This window comes from Scyliorhinus torazame, chromosome 24, assembly GCF_047496885.1.
Source record: "Scyliorhinus torazame isolate Kashiwa2021f chromosome 24, sScyTor2.1, whole genome shotgun sequence".
Lineage (NCBI taxonomy): Eukaryota > Metazoa > Chordata > Chondrichthyes > Carcharhiniformes > Scyliorhinidae > Scyliorhinus > Scyliorhinus torazame.
The window spans coordinates 49543798-49563412 of NC_092730.1; the positions used below are offsets into that span (position 1 = coordinate 49543798).

A 19615-nucleotide genomic window follows, 5' to 3' on the forward strand; every position below is an offset into this window, starting at 1 on the left:
ATCACAGTGAAGATCTGTCACCAGCAGAGTGACGGTTCCGACAGAGAGAGCACAGTTACACAGCAGAGAGCACAGTGACACAGCAGAAAACACATTTTCCGAAAAAAACAGTCTCTTCATATCGTGTGTCATTGTGTGTGTGTCCTGATAGTCTCTTCCTGCATTTCTCTGTGTCTTTCTCTGTCTGTCACAGCCGTGATGATGTTACGGATTCATCTCACTTTTCCCAAACAGTAATTGTGATTGACAGATACAGAAATATTTCCACACTGACATTCAGTACCAATGTCTGATAGAGACTGAATTCCACTCTCACAAAAAGTACCAGACATTGACTCATAATAAAGGCATCCTGCTCTCACAACCTGTTCCAGAGACTGAGGTGCAGACTGTTCCCTCCACTCGCGAACACTACCTGTGATTTACAGATACAGAACAAATCTCAGTCAGGTGAGTAGCAGAGTTTGATGGGTACGACATGTATTCCACAATCGCCTTCTCTGCGCCAGATAATTAGACGCAGTCGACATACGGTGTCTGTGTTGTTTTAACAAGAGTTTTACACAAGAACGGGAACACATTTACACAATATCAGGGTATAAGACGGAGGAGCAGAAGTAGACCATTCAGCCTATCGAATGTGCTCTGTATTTCAATGAGATAATGCTTGATCTGATATATGACGTGTTATGACCTCATACGGTGGCACGCTGTCACAGTGGCTACCTCACAGCGCCCGCGATCCGGGTTCAATTCCAGCCTTTGGTCACTGACTGAATGGAGTTTGCACTTTTTTTCTTTGTCTATGGGTTTCCTCCGGGTGCTGCGATTTCCTCGCACGTCCAAATGTGTGTGGGCGAGGTGGAATGCCCATGCTAAATTGCCCCTTTGTGTTTATAAAGTTGGGTAGTGCGTTACAGGGGTGTGGTTGGGGCATAGGGACACTTTCAGAGGGTCGGTGCAGAGTCGATGGGCCGAATGGCCACCTTTTACATTTTAATGATTTCATGATGATCCTCATGCCCACTTTCCCGGCTTTTCATCTCTAGATTTCATGATTAACCTTTAAAACCAATACTCCAACTAAGCCTCAGGTACCAGTAACTCCTCAATGGGCGCTAATTTTCCGGCTACCAATCATTTGATCAGTCTGAGGGAAGTCGCATCCTGGAAACATCATAAATTGATCCAGTTCCAAAGTAAATTAAGTCGCTTCAGTCCCTGATAACCATAGGCTGCTTTCCCCGTTGACGGTGAGATCTGACTGATGGTGATTTAACCTGAGGATCACGATACCTCAGGCGAATGGCAAGGCTGTGAAGGCGGGGTTTTCCTGATTCAGTTCTATTGTAACCGTGTGATCTGAATCTAATTAACCTGGTTCTCACTCTGTTAATATTGTCTCACGCTGAGGCAGACCTCACTGATTGGATAGACGAGTGATCGTTCTTCAGTCTTGTCATGGACGAATCCGCTAAATATAAGACCATAAGAAATAGGAGCGGAAGTAAGGCCATTCGGCCCATCGAGTCCACTCCGCCATTCAATCATGGCTGATTTCAACTCCATTTACCCGCTCTCTCTCCACAGCCCTTAATTCCTCGAGAAATCAAGAATTTATCAACTTCTGTCTTAAAGACACTCAACGTCCCGGCCTCCACCGCCCTCTGTGGCAATGAATTCCACAGACCCACCACGCTCTGGCAGAAGAAATTTCTCCTCATCTCTGTTCTAACGTGACTCCCTTTTATTCTACGGCTGTGCCCCCCTGTCCTAGTCTCCCCTGCTAATGGAAACAACTTCCCTACATCCACCCTATCTAAGCCATTCATTATCTTGTAAGTTTCTATTAGATCTCCCCTCAACCTCCTAAGCTCCAATGAATATAATCCCAGGATCCTCAGACGTTCATCGTATGTTAGGCCTACCATTCCTGGGATCATCCGTGTGAATCTCCGCTGGACCCGCTCCAGTGCCAGTATGTCCTTCCTGAGGCGTGGTGCCCAAAATTGCTCACAGTATTCTAAATGGGGCCTAACTAATGCTTTATAAAGCTTCGGAAGTACATCCCTGCTTTTATATTCCAAGCCTCTTGAGATGAATGACAACATTGCATTTGCTTTCTTAATTACGGCCTCAACCTGCAAGTTTACCTTTAGAGAATCCTGGACTAGGACCCACAAGTCCCTTTGCACTTCAGCATTATGAATTTTGTCACCGTTTAGAATATAGTCCATGCCTCTATTCTTTTTTCCAAAGTTCAAGACCTCGCGCTTGCCCACGTTGAATTTCATCAGCCATTTCTTGGACCACTCTCCTAAACTGTCTAAATCTTTCTGGAGCCTCCCCACCTCCTCCATACTACCTGTCCCTCCACCTATCTTTGTATCACCGGCAAACTTAGCCAGAATGCCCCCAGTCTCGTCATCTAGATCGTTAATATATAAAGAGAACAGCTGTGGCCCCAACACTGAACCCTGCGGGAGACCACTCGTCACCGGTTGCAATTCCGAAAAAGAACCTTTAATCCCAACTCTCTGCCTTCTGCCTGACAGCCAATCGTCAATCCATGTTAGTACCTAGCTTCGAATACCATGGGCCCTTATTTTACTCAGCAGTCTCCCGTGAGGCACCTTATCAAAGGCCTTTTGGAAGTCAAGATAGATATAATCCATGGGCTCTCCTTGGTCTAACCTATTTATTATCTCTTCAAAGAACTCTAACAGATTTGTCAGGCACGACCTCCACTTACTAAATCCATGCTGACTTGTCCTAATCCGACCCTGCACTTCCAAGAATTTAGAAATCTCATCCTTAACAATGGATTCTAGAATCTTGCCAACAACCGAGGTTAGGCTAATTGGCCTATAGTTCTCCCTCTTTATCCTTGTTCCCTTCTTGAACAGGGGGTTACAACAGCGATTTTCCAATCCTCTGGGACTTACCCTGACTCCAGTTACTTTTGAAAGATCATAACTAACGCCACCACTATTTCTTCAGCAATCTCCTTTAGAACTCCGGGATGTAGCCCATCTGGGCCCGGAGATTTATCAATTTTTAGACCTCTTAATTTCTCTAGCACTTTCTCCTTTGTGATGGCTACCATATTCAACTCTGCCCCCTGACTCTCCGGAATTGGTGGGCTTTTACTCATGTCTTCTACAGTGAAGACTGACGCAAAGTACTTATTTAGTTCCTCAGCTATTTCCTTGTCTCCCATCACTAGATTACCAGTGTCATTTTGGAGCGGCCCAATGTCAACTTTTGCCTCCCGTTTGTTTTTAATGTATTTAAAGAAACTTTTACTATCATTCCTAATGTTACTGGCTAGCCTACCTTCATATTTGATCCTCTCTTTCCTTATTTCTCTCTTTGTTATCCTCTGTTTGTTTTTGTAGCCTTCCCAATCTTCTGACTTCCCACTACTCTTTGCCACATTTATAGGCTTTCTCTTTTGCTTTGATGCATTCCCTAACTTCCTTTGTCAGTCATGGCTGCCGAATCCCCCCTCTGATAATCTTTCTTTTCTTTGGGATGAACCTCTGTACTGTGTCCTCAATTACACCCAGAAACTCCTGCCATTGCTGTTCTACTGTCATTCCCACTAGGCTCTGCTCCAAGTCGATTTTCGTCACCCACCCCCTCTCTCTCTCACCCACCCCCTCTCTCACCCACCCCCTCTCTCTCACCCACCGCCTCTCTCTCTCACCCCTCTCTCTCTCACCCCCCCCTCTCTCTCTCACGCCCTCTCTCTCTCTCACCCCTCTCTCTCTCACCCAGTTCCTCCCTCATGCCCCTGTCGTTACCTTTATTTAACTGTAACACCTTTAGATCTGATTCTACCTTCTTTCTTTCAAATTGGAGATTGAATTCTACCATATTATGATCACTAATCCTAACTCCTAAGTGCTCCCTTACTTTAAGATCTTTAATCAAGTCTGGCTCATTGCATAACACTAAGTCCAGTATGGCCTGTTCCCTCGTGGGCTCCATCGCAAGCTGTTCCAAAAAGCCCTCCTGTAAACATTCAATGAATTCCCTTTCCTTGGGTCCACTGACAGCATTATTTATCCAGTCCACCTGCATATTGAAGTCCCCCATGATCACTGTGACCTTGCCTTTCTGACATGCACTTTCTATTTCGTGGTGCATTTTGTGCCCCCGGTCCTGACCTCTGTTTGGAGGCCTGTACGTAACTCCCATTATGTTTTTTATGCCTTTGTGGTTCCTCAACTCTACCCACAGAGACTCCACATCATCTGACCCTATGTCGTTTAGTGCTATTGATTTAATTTCATTCCTAATTAACAAGGCAACCCCGCCCCCTCTGCCCACCTCTCTGTCTTTTCGATAGGTTGTGAATCCCTGGATGTTTAAATGCCAATCCTGAACCCCCTGCAACCATGTCTATGTGATGCCTACCACGTCATACCTGCCAATCATAATCTGGGCCACAAGCTCATCTACCTTGTTCCGTACACTGCGCGCATTTAAATATAGCACCTTTAATTCTCTATTGACCGTCCCTTTTTGTTTTCTGAGTGTGGTGTACCTTGGTTTACTGAGCCTTTCCATACACTGTGTCATATTTTGTGGGATGGGGACTATCGTAACCTCTCCTGAGTTTTGTCTTTTCGTGCTTTTTTGTATTCCTAAGCAGCTATGCTTCCCACTGATTACTTCACCTCTTGGTTCCCTGACTTTCCCTTCCCCCCCAATCTTTAGTTTTAAGTCCTATTGACCACCCTATTTACTCTTTTCGCCAGAACACTGGTCCCAGCTCGGTTCAGGTGGAGACCATCCCAACGGTATAGGTCCCCCCTGTTCCAAAGCTGATGCCAGTGTCCCATGAAAAGGAACCCCTCTTTCGCACACCACTCTTTCAGCCAAGTGCCTCATACCTGTTGGACAGGTATTTCCTGGGGAATAAAGCCAGGCAGGAGTAGAAACCTGTAACTGAATGATCAGAAAATGTCCATCGTGAAATGTGTGTTCCGATGATCGACGGATTCCTCTGTGAGGCCGGGAGCGTTTGTTTTTGCTGTCAAATGCTGGTTGATTCCAGTCTTTCAGCGGGGGCCTTTCACACTGTGTGGAAACCTCTTGGAAATAATATTGAAGTGTTTCACATCAGTCCATTCATAAAAGTCCCTGAATGTGATGGGAATTCATTTTATTGAAAAACACTGCATTTCCAACATTGAACACGGGGCTGGAGTCAAAGATCATATAATTTACAGTGCAGAAGGAGGCCATTCGGCCCTTCGAGTCTGCACCGGCTCTTGGAAAGAGCATCCTACCCAACGTCAACACCCCCACCCTATCCCCATAACCCACTAACTCCACCCACCACTAAGGGCACTTTTGGACACTAAGAGCAATTTATCATGGCCAATCCACCTAACCTGCACATCTTTGGACTCTGGGCGGATATTTTCCATCAGTTCATGGATGAAAAACGAATTAAGACGTTTCGACGCATGCACTTGTTGGTTGAGGTGGCCGAGTGGTGAAGGCGATGTACTGCTCGTCCTTTGCGCTCTGTAACGGCGTTCGAATCCCATCCTAGTCGATTTTTCATACGATGTTTTCTCGGAAGTGGGACTCATTTTTCGATGATGGATCTGCAATCACTGACGTGCAAATCCATTCCAGGTTGTGAGGCCGGATTGCATCGAGCTGTGTCGGAAAAGCGAGAATTCAAAATTCAGTCTTGTTCTGATTGAGATGAATTGATCGGATAGGGAGAGAGGAACCACTTTGATTTGACTGACTGTCACATGTACTGAAGTACAGTGAAAAGTATTTTTCTGCTACCAAGGCACATACACATTACATACAGAGTGGGCAAAAAAAGAATAATCGACACAGTGCATTGCCAAATGGTACATCGACAAACAGTGATTGGTTACAGCGCGGAACAAGTGGACAAACAAAGTAAATCCATGAGCAAGAGCAGCATAGGGCGTCCTGAATAGTGTTCTTACAGGGAACAGATCAGTCCGAGGGAGAGTTGTTGAGGAGTCTAGTAGCTGTGGGGAAGAAGCTGTTCCTATGTCTGGATGTGCGGGTCTTCAGACTTCAGTGCCTTCTGCCTGATGAAATAGTCTGTAAAAAGTCAAAACCTGGGTGGGAGGGTTTCTGATAATGTTGTCTGCTGTCCTGCGGCAGCGGGAGTTGTAGGCAGAATCACTGTGCGTGTGGCATGCTTGTGTGATGGGTTGGGCTGAGTTCACCACATTGCAGTTTCTTGCGAAGTTGGACCGGGCAGTTGCCATACCAAGCAATGATGCAGCCCGATAGGATGCTCTCTATGGCGCATCTGTAGAAGTTTGTGAGAGTCGAAGCAGACATGACGAATTTCTTGTCCTTCCTTCGGAGGTAGAAACGATGTTGGGCTTTCTAGATTGTTGCATCAACGTGAGTGGACCAGGACAGACTGTTGGTGATGGCGACCACCAGAGATGTAAAGCTATCGACCATCTCCACTTAGCACCCATTGATGCAGACGGGTGTGTGTGTTGTGCAACGCTTCATGGCGTCGATGATCAGTTCCTTGGTCTTTCCGATATTTAGAGACAGGCTGTTTTAGGTACTGTTATGGGCGAGGCGTTTTCCGAACCCCAAAATGCATCAGAGAGTTCTACCGATCTCTCCCTTTAATGGATTTGTTGCTTTTCCTAGCACATGGCTTTTTCCCTAGGTGTGGGATTACAATTATGGACACGTGGGTTTTTAAACACAAAACATTGTTTATTCCATGAACTCAACTGAACATCTTAAATAAACATTGGATCTCTTACCACAGCTTACTTCAAAGATAACTCAGAAAATATTGCAACAGTAAATAATTCCTTAAACTGTTCCTTCAAACTTCCAAGAGACTTAACACCTTGAAACAGAATCACATCAGGTTAAAGGCTTTACAATCAACAGTTTAAATTACCCAAATGCTCCAAAGATGGTCTTTTATGTCAGAGATCCAGCTCCCTGCTAACACAGACACTCCCAAGCTCTTTTCAAACTTGCAGCTCCCTGGAAACACACAGACAAACGCAAGCTGCTTTTTAAACTGAAAGTAAAAACCTGAAAAATGGCTGACCTAAAGCCCAGCTCCACCCACTCTCTGGCATCACTGTTTTCTTAAAGGTACATTGCTCAAACATCCATGTCTTAAAGGTACTCTTACATGACACCTCCACCCAAGAAAAAAAAACTTCAATTTCAAGATGGTTTCATTTTTCACTTTTGCACCATTCAATAAGAAATATACACAGTAAATATACACTTTCGCTTAAAAAAAAAACAACACATGCAAACAGGTATAATAATCTCGTCCATTTTTTCTTTGTTCTTCTTCCTCCAACCGAAATCCTTCTCGATTGACAGTCTCTTTGAACAAAATCTCTGCACGAGATCTCTGCACGGGGGCAGCACGGTAGCCTTGTGGATAGCACAATTGCTTCACAGCTCCAGGGTCCCAGGTTCGATTCTGGCTTGAGTCACTGTCTGTGCGGAGTCTCCACATCCTCCCCGTGTGTGCGTGGGTTTCCTCCGGGTGCTCCGGTTTCCTCCCACAGTCCAAAGATGTGCGGGTTAGGTGGATTGGCCATGATAAATTGCCCTTAGTGTCCAAAATTGCCCGTGGGGTTACTGTGTTATGGGGATAGGGTGGCGGTGTTGACCTTGGGTGACCTTGGGTAGGGTGCTCTTTCCAAGAACCGGTGCAGACTCGATGGGCTGAATGGCCTCCTTCTGCTCTGTAAATTCTATGATAATGATCCATCAATTCCTCTACTACTCTGCATTTCTCTTTAGAATCAGATACTTTAGTTCAATCTGACCACATAGTCCCTTGCAATTCTCCAATACAGGAACATTGGTGATCACAGCTTTCAGGCAGTCAAATGCCTGTTGAAAGTACGCTGTCCATTGAATATTTTTACGTTTCTTCAGCAATTCCATCAGTGGAGTAATCACGCCACAAAACGTTTGCACTAAAGTTCGATTAAATCCACTCATTCGAAGAAATCGCATTATTTCCCTTCCTCTTGAGGGTATCAGAAACTCCTCAAGGAAAGTGATTCGGGCTCCTGCAAATTCACTTTCGGCTAGTTTCATTACCAACCCCGCCACCTGAAGTCGATCGAAGAACTCCATACGATGCTTTAAATGTTCTTTCCATACCTGGAAGTTGGAAATAAAAGCAGATTGTCCTACTTTCTCAATGCAATCATTCAAACGTGGGATAGGGTAAGAGTCAGTTCTTGTAACTGCATTCACCTTTCTATAGTCCACATACAACCGTTGGGTACCGTCTGGTTTAGGTACCATCACTATGGGTGAGCTCCATTGGCTGCTACCCACTTCATTTATGCCATTTTAAGCATACTCTCAATCTCTTTGTTAACCTGTGCCAATTTTAAAGGATTAAGTCTATATGAATGTTGTTTGATAGGAACAGCATTTCCTACAGCTACATCATGTATAGCCATTTTAATACTACCCAATTTATCACTACAAACTTGCCCATGTGATTTCAATAACTCTCTCTGGTCAGTTCGTTTTTCCTCTGGAAGGTAACTTAACAATTCATACCAAATTTTAAGAACATCCTCATTATCCAATTTAATTTGAGGATGTCAAATTCACAGTCATCTGGATTTGGTTCGTCACTTTGAATTAGAATCATTAAAACCTCCTTTTTCTCTCCTTCCCTTTCAAAGTACCTTTTAAGCATATTCACATGACACACTCGGTGAGTCTTCCTTCTATCTGGTGTTTTTACCACTTAATTCACCTCATTTAATTTCCTTTCTATCTGATACTGTCCACAAAACCTAGCTTTTAAAGGCTCCCCTGCCACTGGTAACAACTTTATCCCCACTGGCAAAACTAAGAACTTTAGATTTCTTGTCCGCTACCAATTTCATTCCATTTTGTACAACTTTCAAATGTTGTCTAGGCAATTCACCTGCTCTATTTAATCGTTTCCTAAAATTTGGCATGTAATCCAATAGTGTAATTTCCGATTTCGCACCTACCAATTTTTCCTTAATCAATTTAGGCGGACTAAAGGACTAAATTTGATAGACTCATTAGGTGCATCCCTAATTGCAAACAATACGAATGGGATTTATTTATCCCAATCCTCTGGTTAATCTTGACAATACGGCCTCAACATTGGCTTTAATGTCTGATGCAAACTTTCTGACGCTCCCTGCGATTCTGGATGGGACGCAGTTGATTTAAATTGTTTTATTCCTAAGCTATCCATAACTTCTTTGAATAACTTTGAAGTAAAATTAGTTCCTTGATCGGATTGAATTTCTGGTGGTAGTCCATATCTAGTAAAGAAATGAAGTAACTCCTCCACAATCCTTTTAGCTGTAATATTACGTACTGGAATGGCCTCTGGAAACCTAGTAGACACATCCATTACAGTCAAAAGATATTGATTCCCACATTTTGTTTTAGAAAGCGGTCCTACACAATCGATTAGGACCCTTGTAAAAGGTTCCTTAAATGCTGGAATGGGTATTAAGAGCGCTGGTTTTATCATTGCTTGAGGTTTCCCTATCACTTGACATGTGCGACATGATTTATAAAATTTAACTACATCTTTATGTAGTCCAGGCGAGTAAAACAATTCTGGATTTTAGCTTGTGTTTTCCTTATTCCCAAATGACCTCCCACTGGTACCTCATGTGCACCTCGCAACACCTCCTTTCTATACCCTACCGGCAATTCTACTTGATGATCTTCTGCCCACTTTTCATCCGCCTGCATATGTACAGGTCTCCATTTTCTCATCAGGCCATCATGTTTACGGTAATAACACACTGGTATACTCTCAGATTCCTCTTCCGTATATGCTTTCTGATATATCCGTTTTATTTCCACATCTTTCTGTTATAACTCCGCAAATATTCCTGAACTAAAAATATCCGCCTCATCCTCCACCTGTTCTTGTTCTTTTTCAACCATCTGATCAAAAATTGTTGCTGATAATTGCACTTCAACTTCACCTTTACTCTTTGATTTCTCCTCTTGTCTTAACCTGTAACTTTGCGACCTTGTTCCTACACAAACCGGAAAAATCCCAGGATATTCGTCCTTCAACACTTCAGTTGACTGATTTTCCACTGGCTTATCAACCACAGTAGGCATCACTCCCACCTGCGATGCAGGTATATCATTACCCAAGATAAACTGTATTCCTGGACAAGATAGTTTATCTATTACTCATACTACCTCTTCACCATTCTTCACTGGACTTTCCAACCTCACCTTATACAATGGAACGCGACTCCTCTCACCCTGAATTCCACATATCACCACCTTTTCTGGCAACATTCTTCCCAAACTACATAATTCCTCATTTTTACCATTAAAGATTGACAAGCCACTGTATCTCAAAACATTGTGACTTCTTCACCTGCTCCTCTTGATACACATAAGTAAATTCTACCCACACAAGTAAATTCTTTAAATACATCTGGCACCTTCTTAACAATTACTTCTTGAACAGGCTGTACAATTGTTTGCACCTCCTTCGCGTCCCTTGGGATTTCCTTTACCACTCTTACAAACCCCACCGTCTTATCGTGTTTTACCACATCACCCTTCTCAGTGCTTGTCTTCAACCACCAACACTGTGACTTTAATGGCCAAGTTTATTACAGTGAAAACATTTGAAACTTTTCATTTCTTTTCCACCCTCCTGGATTTATTTTTTAATCAGAGGTACACTCCCTTTATTGTCTCCCATCATATCACCTTTACCTTTACCACTTGAGTATTTCTCATGTCCCCAGTTTCTATCCCTCATCGGCTGAAACTGATGTCGGAAAACAATCTTTGATTTATGAACGTATTCATAATCATCTGCCATTTCCGATACTAATTTCGCAGCTCTAACCTTCTGTTCTTCCACATGAGTTCTCACTACATCAGGAATTGAATTTTTAAACTCCTCCAAAAGTATAATTTTCTGAGAACTTAATACATTTGGTCTATTTTCAAAGCCCTTATCCACCTATCAAAATTACTCTGTTTCAGCCTTTCAAACTCCATGTATGTTTGACCAAATTCTTTCCTTAAATTTCTAAACCTTAGTCTGTAAGCTTCAGGCATTCGCTCAGATGCACTTAAGATGGGTTTCTTCACCTGCTCATACGTTCCAGATTCCACCTCCGGTCGTGATGCAAACACTTCACGAGTTCTACCTACCAGCTTTGTTTGAATCAGTAACGCCCACATGTCCTGTGGCCATTTCATTTGTTTAGCTACCTTCTGAAATGAAATGAAAAAGGCTTCCACTTCCTTCTCGTCAAACCGTGGCAGTGCTTGGACATATTTAAATAGTTTCCCAAAAAGCCTTCGACTGTGACGCGCTTTCACACTATCCTCATCACTATCATCCAGCTGTACGTTTCCCTTTACGTCTGCCAATGTTAACTGATTGTCATGTTTCATGGCCATTTTCTGAAGTCCAAACTCGCTCTCTTTATCTTTTTCCCTCCTCTGTATTTCCATTTCTTTTTCTTTTTCTTCTGCTAGGACTATTCTTTCTTTTCGCCTTTCTGCTCTCTCCTTTTCTTTTTCCTCTCTCTCTCTCTTTCTCTTTCTTTTTCCTCTCTCTCCCTCTCATATTCAAGCCGCTTTCATTCTTTCTCATGTTCCATTTGTTTAATTTGCAACTGAATTTTTGCCATTTCCAATGAGTCAAACTCTATCGCATGCAAATTTAAATGCTTAACCACTGCCATAATTACTTCATCTTTTCGCATTTTGTCAGGTAAGGTTAACTGCAATGTTCTTGCCAAATCTAACAGTCTGCTGTTCGTTTCTGCCCGTAAAGTACTTCGTGTGACATTCTCCACCCACAAAAACTTCTGAGCCTCTGAAAGAACCATTGTTCACAACACTCGCCCCACGTAAACTAAAATACCACACCGGAAAAGGAACAATCCTTCACTGTCTTTAAGTTCACAAAAGCCAATCCAATAGATAGACTTTTATCCCGGACGAGCCCCCAATTTCTATGGGTGAGGCGTTTTCAGAACCCCAAAATGTATCATGGAGTTCAACCAACCTCTCCCTTTAATGGATTTGTTGCTTTTCCTGGCACACGGCTTTTTCCCTTGGTGTATTATTATTATACAATTATGGACTCGAGGGCTTTTAAACACAAAGCACTGTTTATTCCATGAACTCAACTTAACATCTTAAATAAACATTGGATCTCTTCACGCCCCTTACTTCAAAGATAACTCAGAAAATATCGCAACAGAAACAATTCCTTAAAATGTTCCTTCAAACTTCCAAGAGACTTAACACCTTTAAACAGAATCACATCAGGTTGAAGGCTTTATAATTATCAGTTTAAATCACCCAAATGATCCAGAGATGGTCTTTTATGTCAGAGATCCAGCACCCTGCAAACGAAGACACTCCCAATCTCTTTTCAAACTTGCAGCTCTCTGGAAACACACAGACACACACAAACTGCTTTTTAAACTGAAAGTAAAAATCTGCAAAATGGCTGACCTAAAGCCCAGCTCCACCCACTCTCTGACATCACTGTTTTCTTAAATGTGCATTGCTTAAACTTACATGTCTTAAATGTACACTCACATGACAGTGCACTATGCAACCATGTGATTTATCTACCTCCTGCATCTGATTCGTCATTGTTTGCGATACGACCTACCGCAGTGGTATCATCCACAAACTTATAGCTTGAGTTGGAGCTAAATCGTGCCACACAGGATATGCCTGCATATTCAGCGGGTCCGACAATGACAAGACTGAAGAACGATCACTCGTCTATCAAATCAGTGAGGTTTGCCTCACTGTGAGACAAGATTAGCAGAAGCAAAACCAAATTAATTAGATAGAGATCACACGGTTATACTCGACTTGAAACATGAAAACCCCGCCATCTCACAATTCCCGTTCCAGTCTCCCCGAACCGGCGCCGGAATGTGGCGACTCCGGGCTTTTCACAGTAACTTGATTGAAGCCTACTTGTGACAATAAGAGATTATTAGTATTATTATTATTGATCCTCGCCTGAAGTATGGTGATCCTCAGGTTAAATCACCACCAGTCAGATCTTAGACTCAAAGGGCCTATGGTCATCAGGGACTAGAGCGACTTAATTTATTTTAGAACTGGATCAATGTATGTCATTTCCAGGATGTGACTTCACTCAAGACTGGCCAAATGACTGACAGCCGGGAAATTAACGACCATTGAGGAGTTACCGCTACCTGAGGCTTGGTGGGATTGCTGGTTTTAAAGGTTCATCGTGAAATCTAGAGATAAAATGCCGGGAAAGTGGACATGAGTATTATCATGAGATCATTAAAATGTAAAAGGAGGCCATTCTTCCAATGGACTCGGCAACGATATTCTGAAAGAGCCTCTGTGTCCCCATCACATCCCTGGAACACCACCCAACTTTCTGAACACTAAGGGGCAATTTAGCATGGACAGTCCACCTAACGCGCACACATTTGGACTGTGCGAGGAAATCGCAGCACCCGGAGGGAACCCACACAGACACGGAGAGAAAGTGCAAACTCCACACAGTCAGTGACCAAAAGCTGGAATTGAACCCGGATCGCTGGCTCTGTGAGGTAACCACTGTGATAATATGCCACCGTATAAGGCCATAACACGTCATATATCAGATCAAGCATGATCTCATTGAAATGCGGAGCATATTCGATGGGCTGAATGGCCTACTTCTGCTCCTACGTCTTATACCCTGATATTGTGTAAATCTGTTCCTGTTCTTGGGTAAAACCCTTGTTAAACCAACACAGACGCCGCATGTCGTCTGCATCTGATTATCTGGCGCAGAGAAGGTGATTGTGGAATACATGTTGTACCCATCAAACTCTGCTACTCACCTGACTGAGATGTGTTCTGTCTCTGTAAATCACAGGTAGTATTCGCGAGTGGAGGGAACACTCTGCACCTCAGTCTCAATAGTTTGTGAGAGCAGGGTTCCTTCATTATGAGTCAATGTCTGGGACTGTATGTGAGGGTGGGTTTCAGTCTCTATCAGACATTGGTACTGAATGTCAGTTTGGAAATGTTTCTGTATCTATTAATCACAATTACTGTTTGGGAAAAGTGAGATTAATACATAACAGCAGCACTGCTGTAACAGACAGAGAAAGATACACAAAAAGTCACGAAGAGACTATCAGGACACACATACAATGACACACAGAAAAGGTGCCGAGATGGAGAAACTGTTTTTTTCGGAAAATGTGTTTTCTGCTGCACACAGAGAGACCCTGTTTGTAAAATTATATCTTGCTGTGTAACTGAGCTCTCTGCTGTGTAGCCGTGCTCTCTGCCATGGAACCGTGACACTGCCGGTGACAGATCTTCACTGAAGTTGTTTCAAATCATTATCTGTTGTGTAATAAAGAACAAAGAACAAAGAAATGTACAGCACAGGAACAGGCCCTTCGGCCCTCCAAGCCCGCGCCGACCATACTGCCTGACTAAACTACAATCTTCTACACTTCCTGGGTCCGTATCCTTCTATTCCCATCCTATTCATATATTTGTCAAGATGCCCCTTAAATGTCCCTATCGTCCCTGCTTCCACTACCTCCTCCGGTAGCGAGTTCCAGGCACCCACTACCCTCTGCGTAAAAAACTTGCCTCGTACATCTACTCTAAATCTTGCCCCTCTCACCTTAAACATATGCCCCCTAGTAATTGACCCCTCTACCCTGGTGAAAAGCCTCTGACTATCCACTCTGTCTATGCCCCTCATAATTTTGTATACCTCTATCAGGTCGCCCCTCAACCTCCTTCGTTCCAGAGAGAACAAACCGAGTTTATTCAATCGCTCCTCATAGCTTATGCCCTCCATACCAGGCAACATTCTGGTAAATCTCTTCTGCACCCCCTCTAAAGCCTCCACATCCTTCTGGTAGTGTGGCGACCAGAATTGAACATTATACTCCAAGTGTGGCCTAACTAAGGTTCTATACAGCTGCAACATGACTTGCCAATTCTTATACTCAATGCCCCGGCCAATGAAGGCAAGCATGCCGTATGCCTTCTTGACTACCTTCTCCACCTGTGTTGCCCATTTCAGTGACCTGTGGACCTGTACTCCTAGATCTCTTTGACTTTCAATACTCTTGAGGGTTCTACCATTCACTGTATATTCCCTACCTGCATTAGCCCTTCCAAAATGCATTACCTCACATTTGTCCGGATTAAACTCCATCTGCCATCTCTCCGCCCAAGTCTCCAGACAATCTAAATCCTGCTGTATCCTCAGACAGTCCTCATCGCTATCCGCAATTCCACCAACCTTTGTGTCGTCTGCAAACTTACTAATCAGACCAGTTACATTTTCCTCCAAATCATTTATATATACTACAAAGAGCAAAGGTCCCAGCACTGATCCCTGTGGAACACCACTGGTCACAGCCCTCCAATTAGAAAAGCATCCCTCCATTGCTACCCTCTGCCTTCTATGGCCTAGCCAGTTCTGTATCCACCTTGCCAGTTCACCCCTGATCCCGTGTGACTTCACCTTTTGTACTAGTCTACCATGAGGGACCTTGTCAAAGGCCTTACTGAAGTCCATATAGACAACATCTACTGCCCTACCTGCATCAATCATCTTAGTGACCTCCTCGAAAAACTCTATCAAGTTAGTGAGACACGACCTCCCCTTCACAAAACCGTGCTGCCTCTCACTAATACGTCCATTTGCTTCCAAATGGGAGTAGATCTTGTCTCGAAGAATTCTCTCCAGTAATTTCCCTGCCACTGAAGTAAGGCTCACCGGCCTGTAGTTCCCGGGATTATCCTTGCTACCCTTCTTAAACAGAGGAACAACATTGGCTATTCTCCAGTCGTCCGGGACATCCCCTGAAGACAGCGAGGATCCAAAGATTTCTGTCAAGGCCTCAGCAATTTCCTCTCCAGCCTCCTTCAGTATTCTGGGGTAGATCCCATCAAGCCCTGGGGACTTATCTACCTTAATATTTTTTAAGACACCCAACACCTCGTCTTTTTGGATCACAATGTGACCCAGGCTATCTACACCCCCTTCTCCAGACTCAACATCTACCAATTCCTTCTCTTTGGTGAATACTGATTCAAAGTATTCATTTAGTACCTCGCCCATTTCCTCTGGCTCCACACATAGATTCCCTTGCCTATCCTTCAGTGGGCCAACCCTTTCCCTGGCTACCCTCTTGCTTTTTATGTACGTGTAAAAAGCATTGGGATTTTCCTTAACCCTATTTGCCAATGACTTTTCATGACCCCTTCTAGCCCTCCTGACTCCTTGCTTAAGTTCCTTCCTACTTTCCTTATATGCCACACAGGCTTCGTCTGTTCCCAGCCTTTTAGCCCTGACAAATGCCTCCTTTTTCTTTTTGACGAGGCCTACAATATCACTCGTCATCCAAGGTTCCCGAAAATTGCCGTATTTACCTTTCTTCCTCACAGGAACATGCCTGTCCTGTATTCCCTTCAACTGACACTTGAAAGCCTCCCACATGTCAGATGTTGATTTGCCCTCAAGCATCCGCCCCCAATCTATGTTCTTCAGTTCCCGCCTAATATTGTCATAATTAGCCTTCCCCCAATTTAGCACATTCATCCTCGGACCACTCTTATCCTTGTCCACCAGTACTTTAAAACTTACTGAATTGTGGTCACTGTTACCGAAATGCTCCCCTACTGAAACATCTACCACCTGGCCGGGCTCATTCCCCAATACCAGGTCCAGTACTGCCCCTTCCCTAGTTGGACTGTTTACATATTGTTTTAAGAAGCCCTCCTGGATGCTCCTTACAAACTCCGCCGCGTCTAAGCCCCTGGCACTAAGTGAGTCCCAGTCAATATTGGGGAAGTTGAAGTCTCCCATCACCACAACCCTGTTGTTTTTACTCTTTTCCAAAATCTGTCTACCTATCTGCTCCTCTATCTCCCGCTGGCTGTTGGGAGGCCTGTAGTATACCCCCAACATTGTGACTGCACCCTTCTTATTCCTGATCTCTACCCATATAGCCTCACTGCCCTCTGAGGTGTCCTCTCGCAGTATAGCTGTGATATTCTCCCGAACAAGTAGCGCAACTCCGCCTCCCCTTTTACATCCCCCTCTATCCCGCCTGAAACATCTAAATCCTGGAACGTTTAGCTGCCAATCCTGCCCTTCCCTCAACCAGGTCTCTGTAATGGCAATAACATCATAGTTCCAAGTAGTAATCCAAGCTCTAAGTTCATCTGCCTTACCCGTAATGCTCCTTGCATTAAAACATATGCACTTCAGGCCACCAGACCCGCTGTGTTCAGCAACTTTTCCCAGTCTGCTCTGCCTCAGAGCCACACTGTCCCTATTCCCTCGTTCTCCCTCAATGCTCTCACCTTCTGACCTATTGCTCCCGTACCCACCCCCCTGCCCTTCTGACCTATTGCTCCCGTACCCACCCCCCTGCCATACTAGTAATGTGTTCCCAGTTGTGGAAGTAAGATCCGTCGGAAGCAGAACCTTTCTGCGCCGTTTCTGAGACGAAATTTTAATTACATATTTATTAAATTTTGTCACGAGGTTCGTTTAGAGCTCTGGATTCCCAGTCAAGGGACAGAACCTTGTGTTCCTGTTATGAAGACAGTTCATTCAGCATCAATATTTTCAGATAATAACAAGAAAGCACCCAACGTGGGGCTCGAACCCACGACCCTGGGATTAAGAGCCCCATGCTCTACCGACTGAGCTAGCCGGGCTGCTGGTGCACTGTCTATTAAACCTCTTCTTGAAGAGAGTTGCTGCGGTGCTCATTCGGAAGGTCAGTGCTGACTTGTTGGGCCGAATGGCCTACTTCTGAGCTGGATATTCTACGATTCTGTGATACAAGCATGTTGATGCGGTGAAGACGTTCTGCCCACCCCTGATACCATGTAGGAATGCTGGTCTCTCAATGACTGACGACCAATGACATGTAATAAAAAATAACTGACTTAATAATTGAGCAGCACCTCCTGGCTTGTGCTCTGACCGCGATCCGGGGAACTGCCGAAATCCCGACACGTGACCATTTTAGTTGCGTCATCAGGTGACCGTTCGGCCTGCACAGGTCTCCTTCTGTGCTGTAATTTCTAGATTTCATCATTTAATTTTTCTTCCAGACTGTAAAGTGTGGTCCTGTTCCATTTGAATTTCCAATATATTTCCAATGTAACTGATGTTGTTCCACAATCTATTTAATCGGTGGAATTGTGCGTTTCGGGAGCTGAGGTTTTCGAGTCTCTCAAGGCCTCTCTCCAAATCCTATGGTCATTTTCCACGAAGATTCAACCCCTCCTCATATAAACACCGGGGCCCCGTTGATCGTTTGAATGCAATAACTTCCTGGAGTGATTCCAGGCTGGTTTTAGAATGTATTCTATCGACCAAATTACTAATGAAACCAAATTACAGCTGCGATGGCCGAGTGGTTAAGGCGTTAGACTTGAAATCCCGTGGGGCTTCCCCACGCTGGTTCGAACTCTGCTCGCAGCGACTGTGTTTCGAAGTGTTTGCAAGCCACTGACTCGAGAATGAATTGGAATGTTTGTAAATGAACGGTTTGAGTCAGTCAGATGTTCAGCATTTGTTTTGGAAACTGAACGAAATATAAAGAAGCTCGCACTCAAAACAACAATCAATAAATAATAACGTTTCCTGCAACGTTTGGAAGGAGAAGCAGCAACGGCAGCGAATGGAAACGTGGTTCGGTTTCATTCAGCTGAATGTTTTTTGGGGTAAAAAGATCGTGGTAGAAATGGAACATATTTTATCTCTCTATCTGTTTCTTTGTTTCTTTCTCTCTCCCTCACTCACTGTTTTTGTGCTTCTCCGGGGACTGATTGGATACAGTGAAACTCAGCCCTATTTCATCCCAACTCTTTTGGACGAATACATCCTGGCGATGGGCGGTCCTGAATCAGTGGAAGAATCGACAAACTATTCCATTCTTGGCTCTGTGAGAAGTTCCATTCCTGGTTGTGAGGTGGTTCTGGGATAAAGGGATCGAGAGAGAACGAAGTGACTGCAGTCTGACTCTTACTCTGAAAACCAGTTAGTGCGCCCTTGTACAAAGTGGATGTGTCTGAGAACAGGAGGAAAGCAGATCATGGGCCTGTGATTGATTTTATTGAGCCAGACCTTGAAAAGTGAAGCAAACTTCTAACTAGTCGGTGCCTGTCTGAGAACTGGTAAGGAATTACGGCTGATATTGAAACGGTTCATCTTTGATTAGTTACAGCAAATCGATTCTTTCAGAGGTCATGGTGTATTGTTTTCAGAGTCACTGTCATAGTTTCTTAAAATATGATTTGTGCTTGTTTTTGTTTTGTTCAGTAATTTGGGGAATCTATTTGGAGCGGGTGCAGTTGGTCAGTATCTGTGCCTCTTGCTTGGCAGCTCCCCGGGAAGCAGCAGCTCCATTCCCATCGAGATCTGTGGACACAATCAGGAGACCCAAACTATTGCGCACTTCTGCCATCTCCTGGCTGAAAGCAAGTTGTGCAACAAGTTAACGAGGTATTCGTGATACGTTTCAATTGGAGCAAA

At 44.0% G+C, this 19615-nt stretch overlaps 2 non-coding genes across 2 annotated transcripts; one reads left to right on the top strand and one right to left on the bottom strand.

Annotated features, from left to right (window-relative positions):
* Nucleotides 1–17714: 17714 nt before the first annotated feature.
* Nucleotides 17715–17787, bottom strand: trnak-cuu (transfer RNA lysine (anticodon CUU)). The gene has a single exon. It is a non-coding gene; the product is annotated as a tRNA-Lys (tRNA).
* A 693-nt stretch (nucleotides 17788–18480) lies between these two features.
* On the top strand, nucleotides 18481–18562 carry trnas-uga (transfer RNA serine (anticodon UGA)). Its single transcript has one exon. It is a non-coding gene; the product is annotated as a tRNA-Ser (tRNA).
* The last annotated feature ends 1053 nt before the right edge of the window (nucleotides 18563–19615 follow it).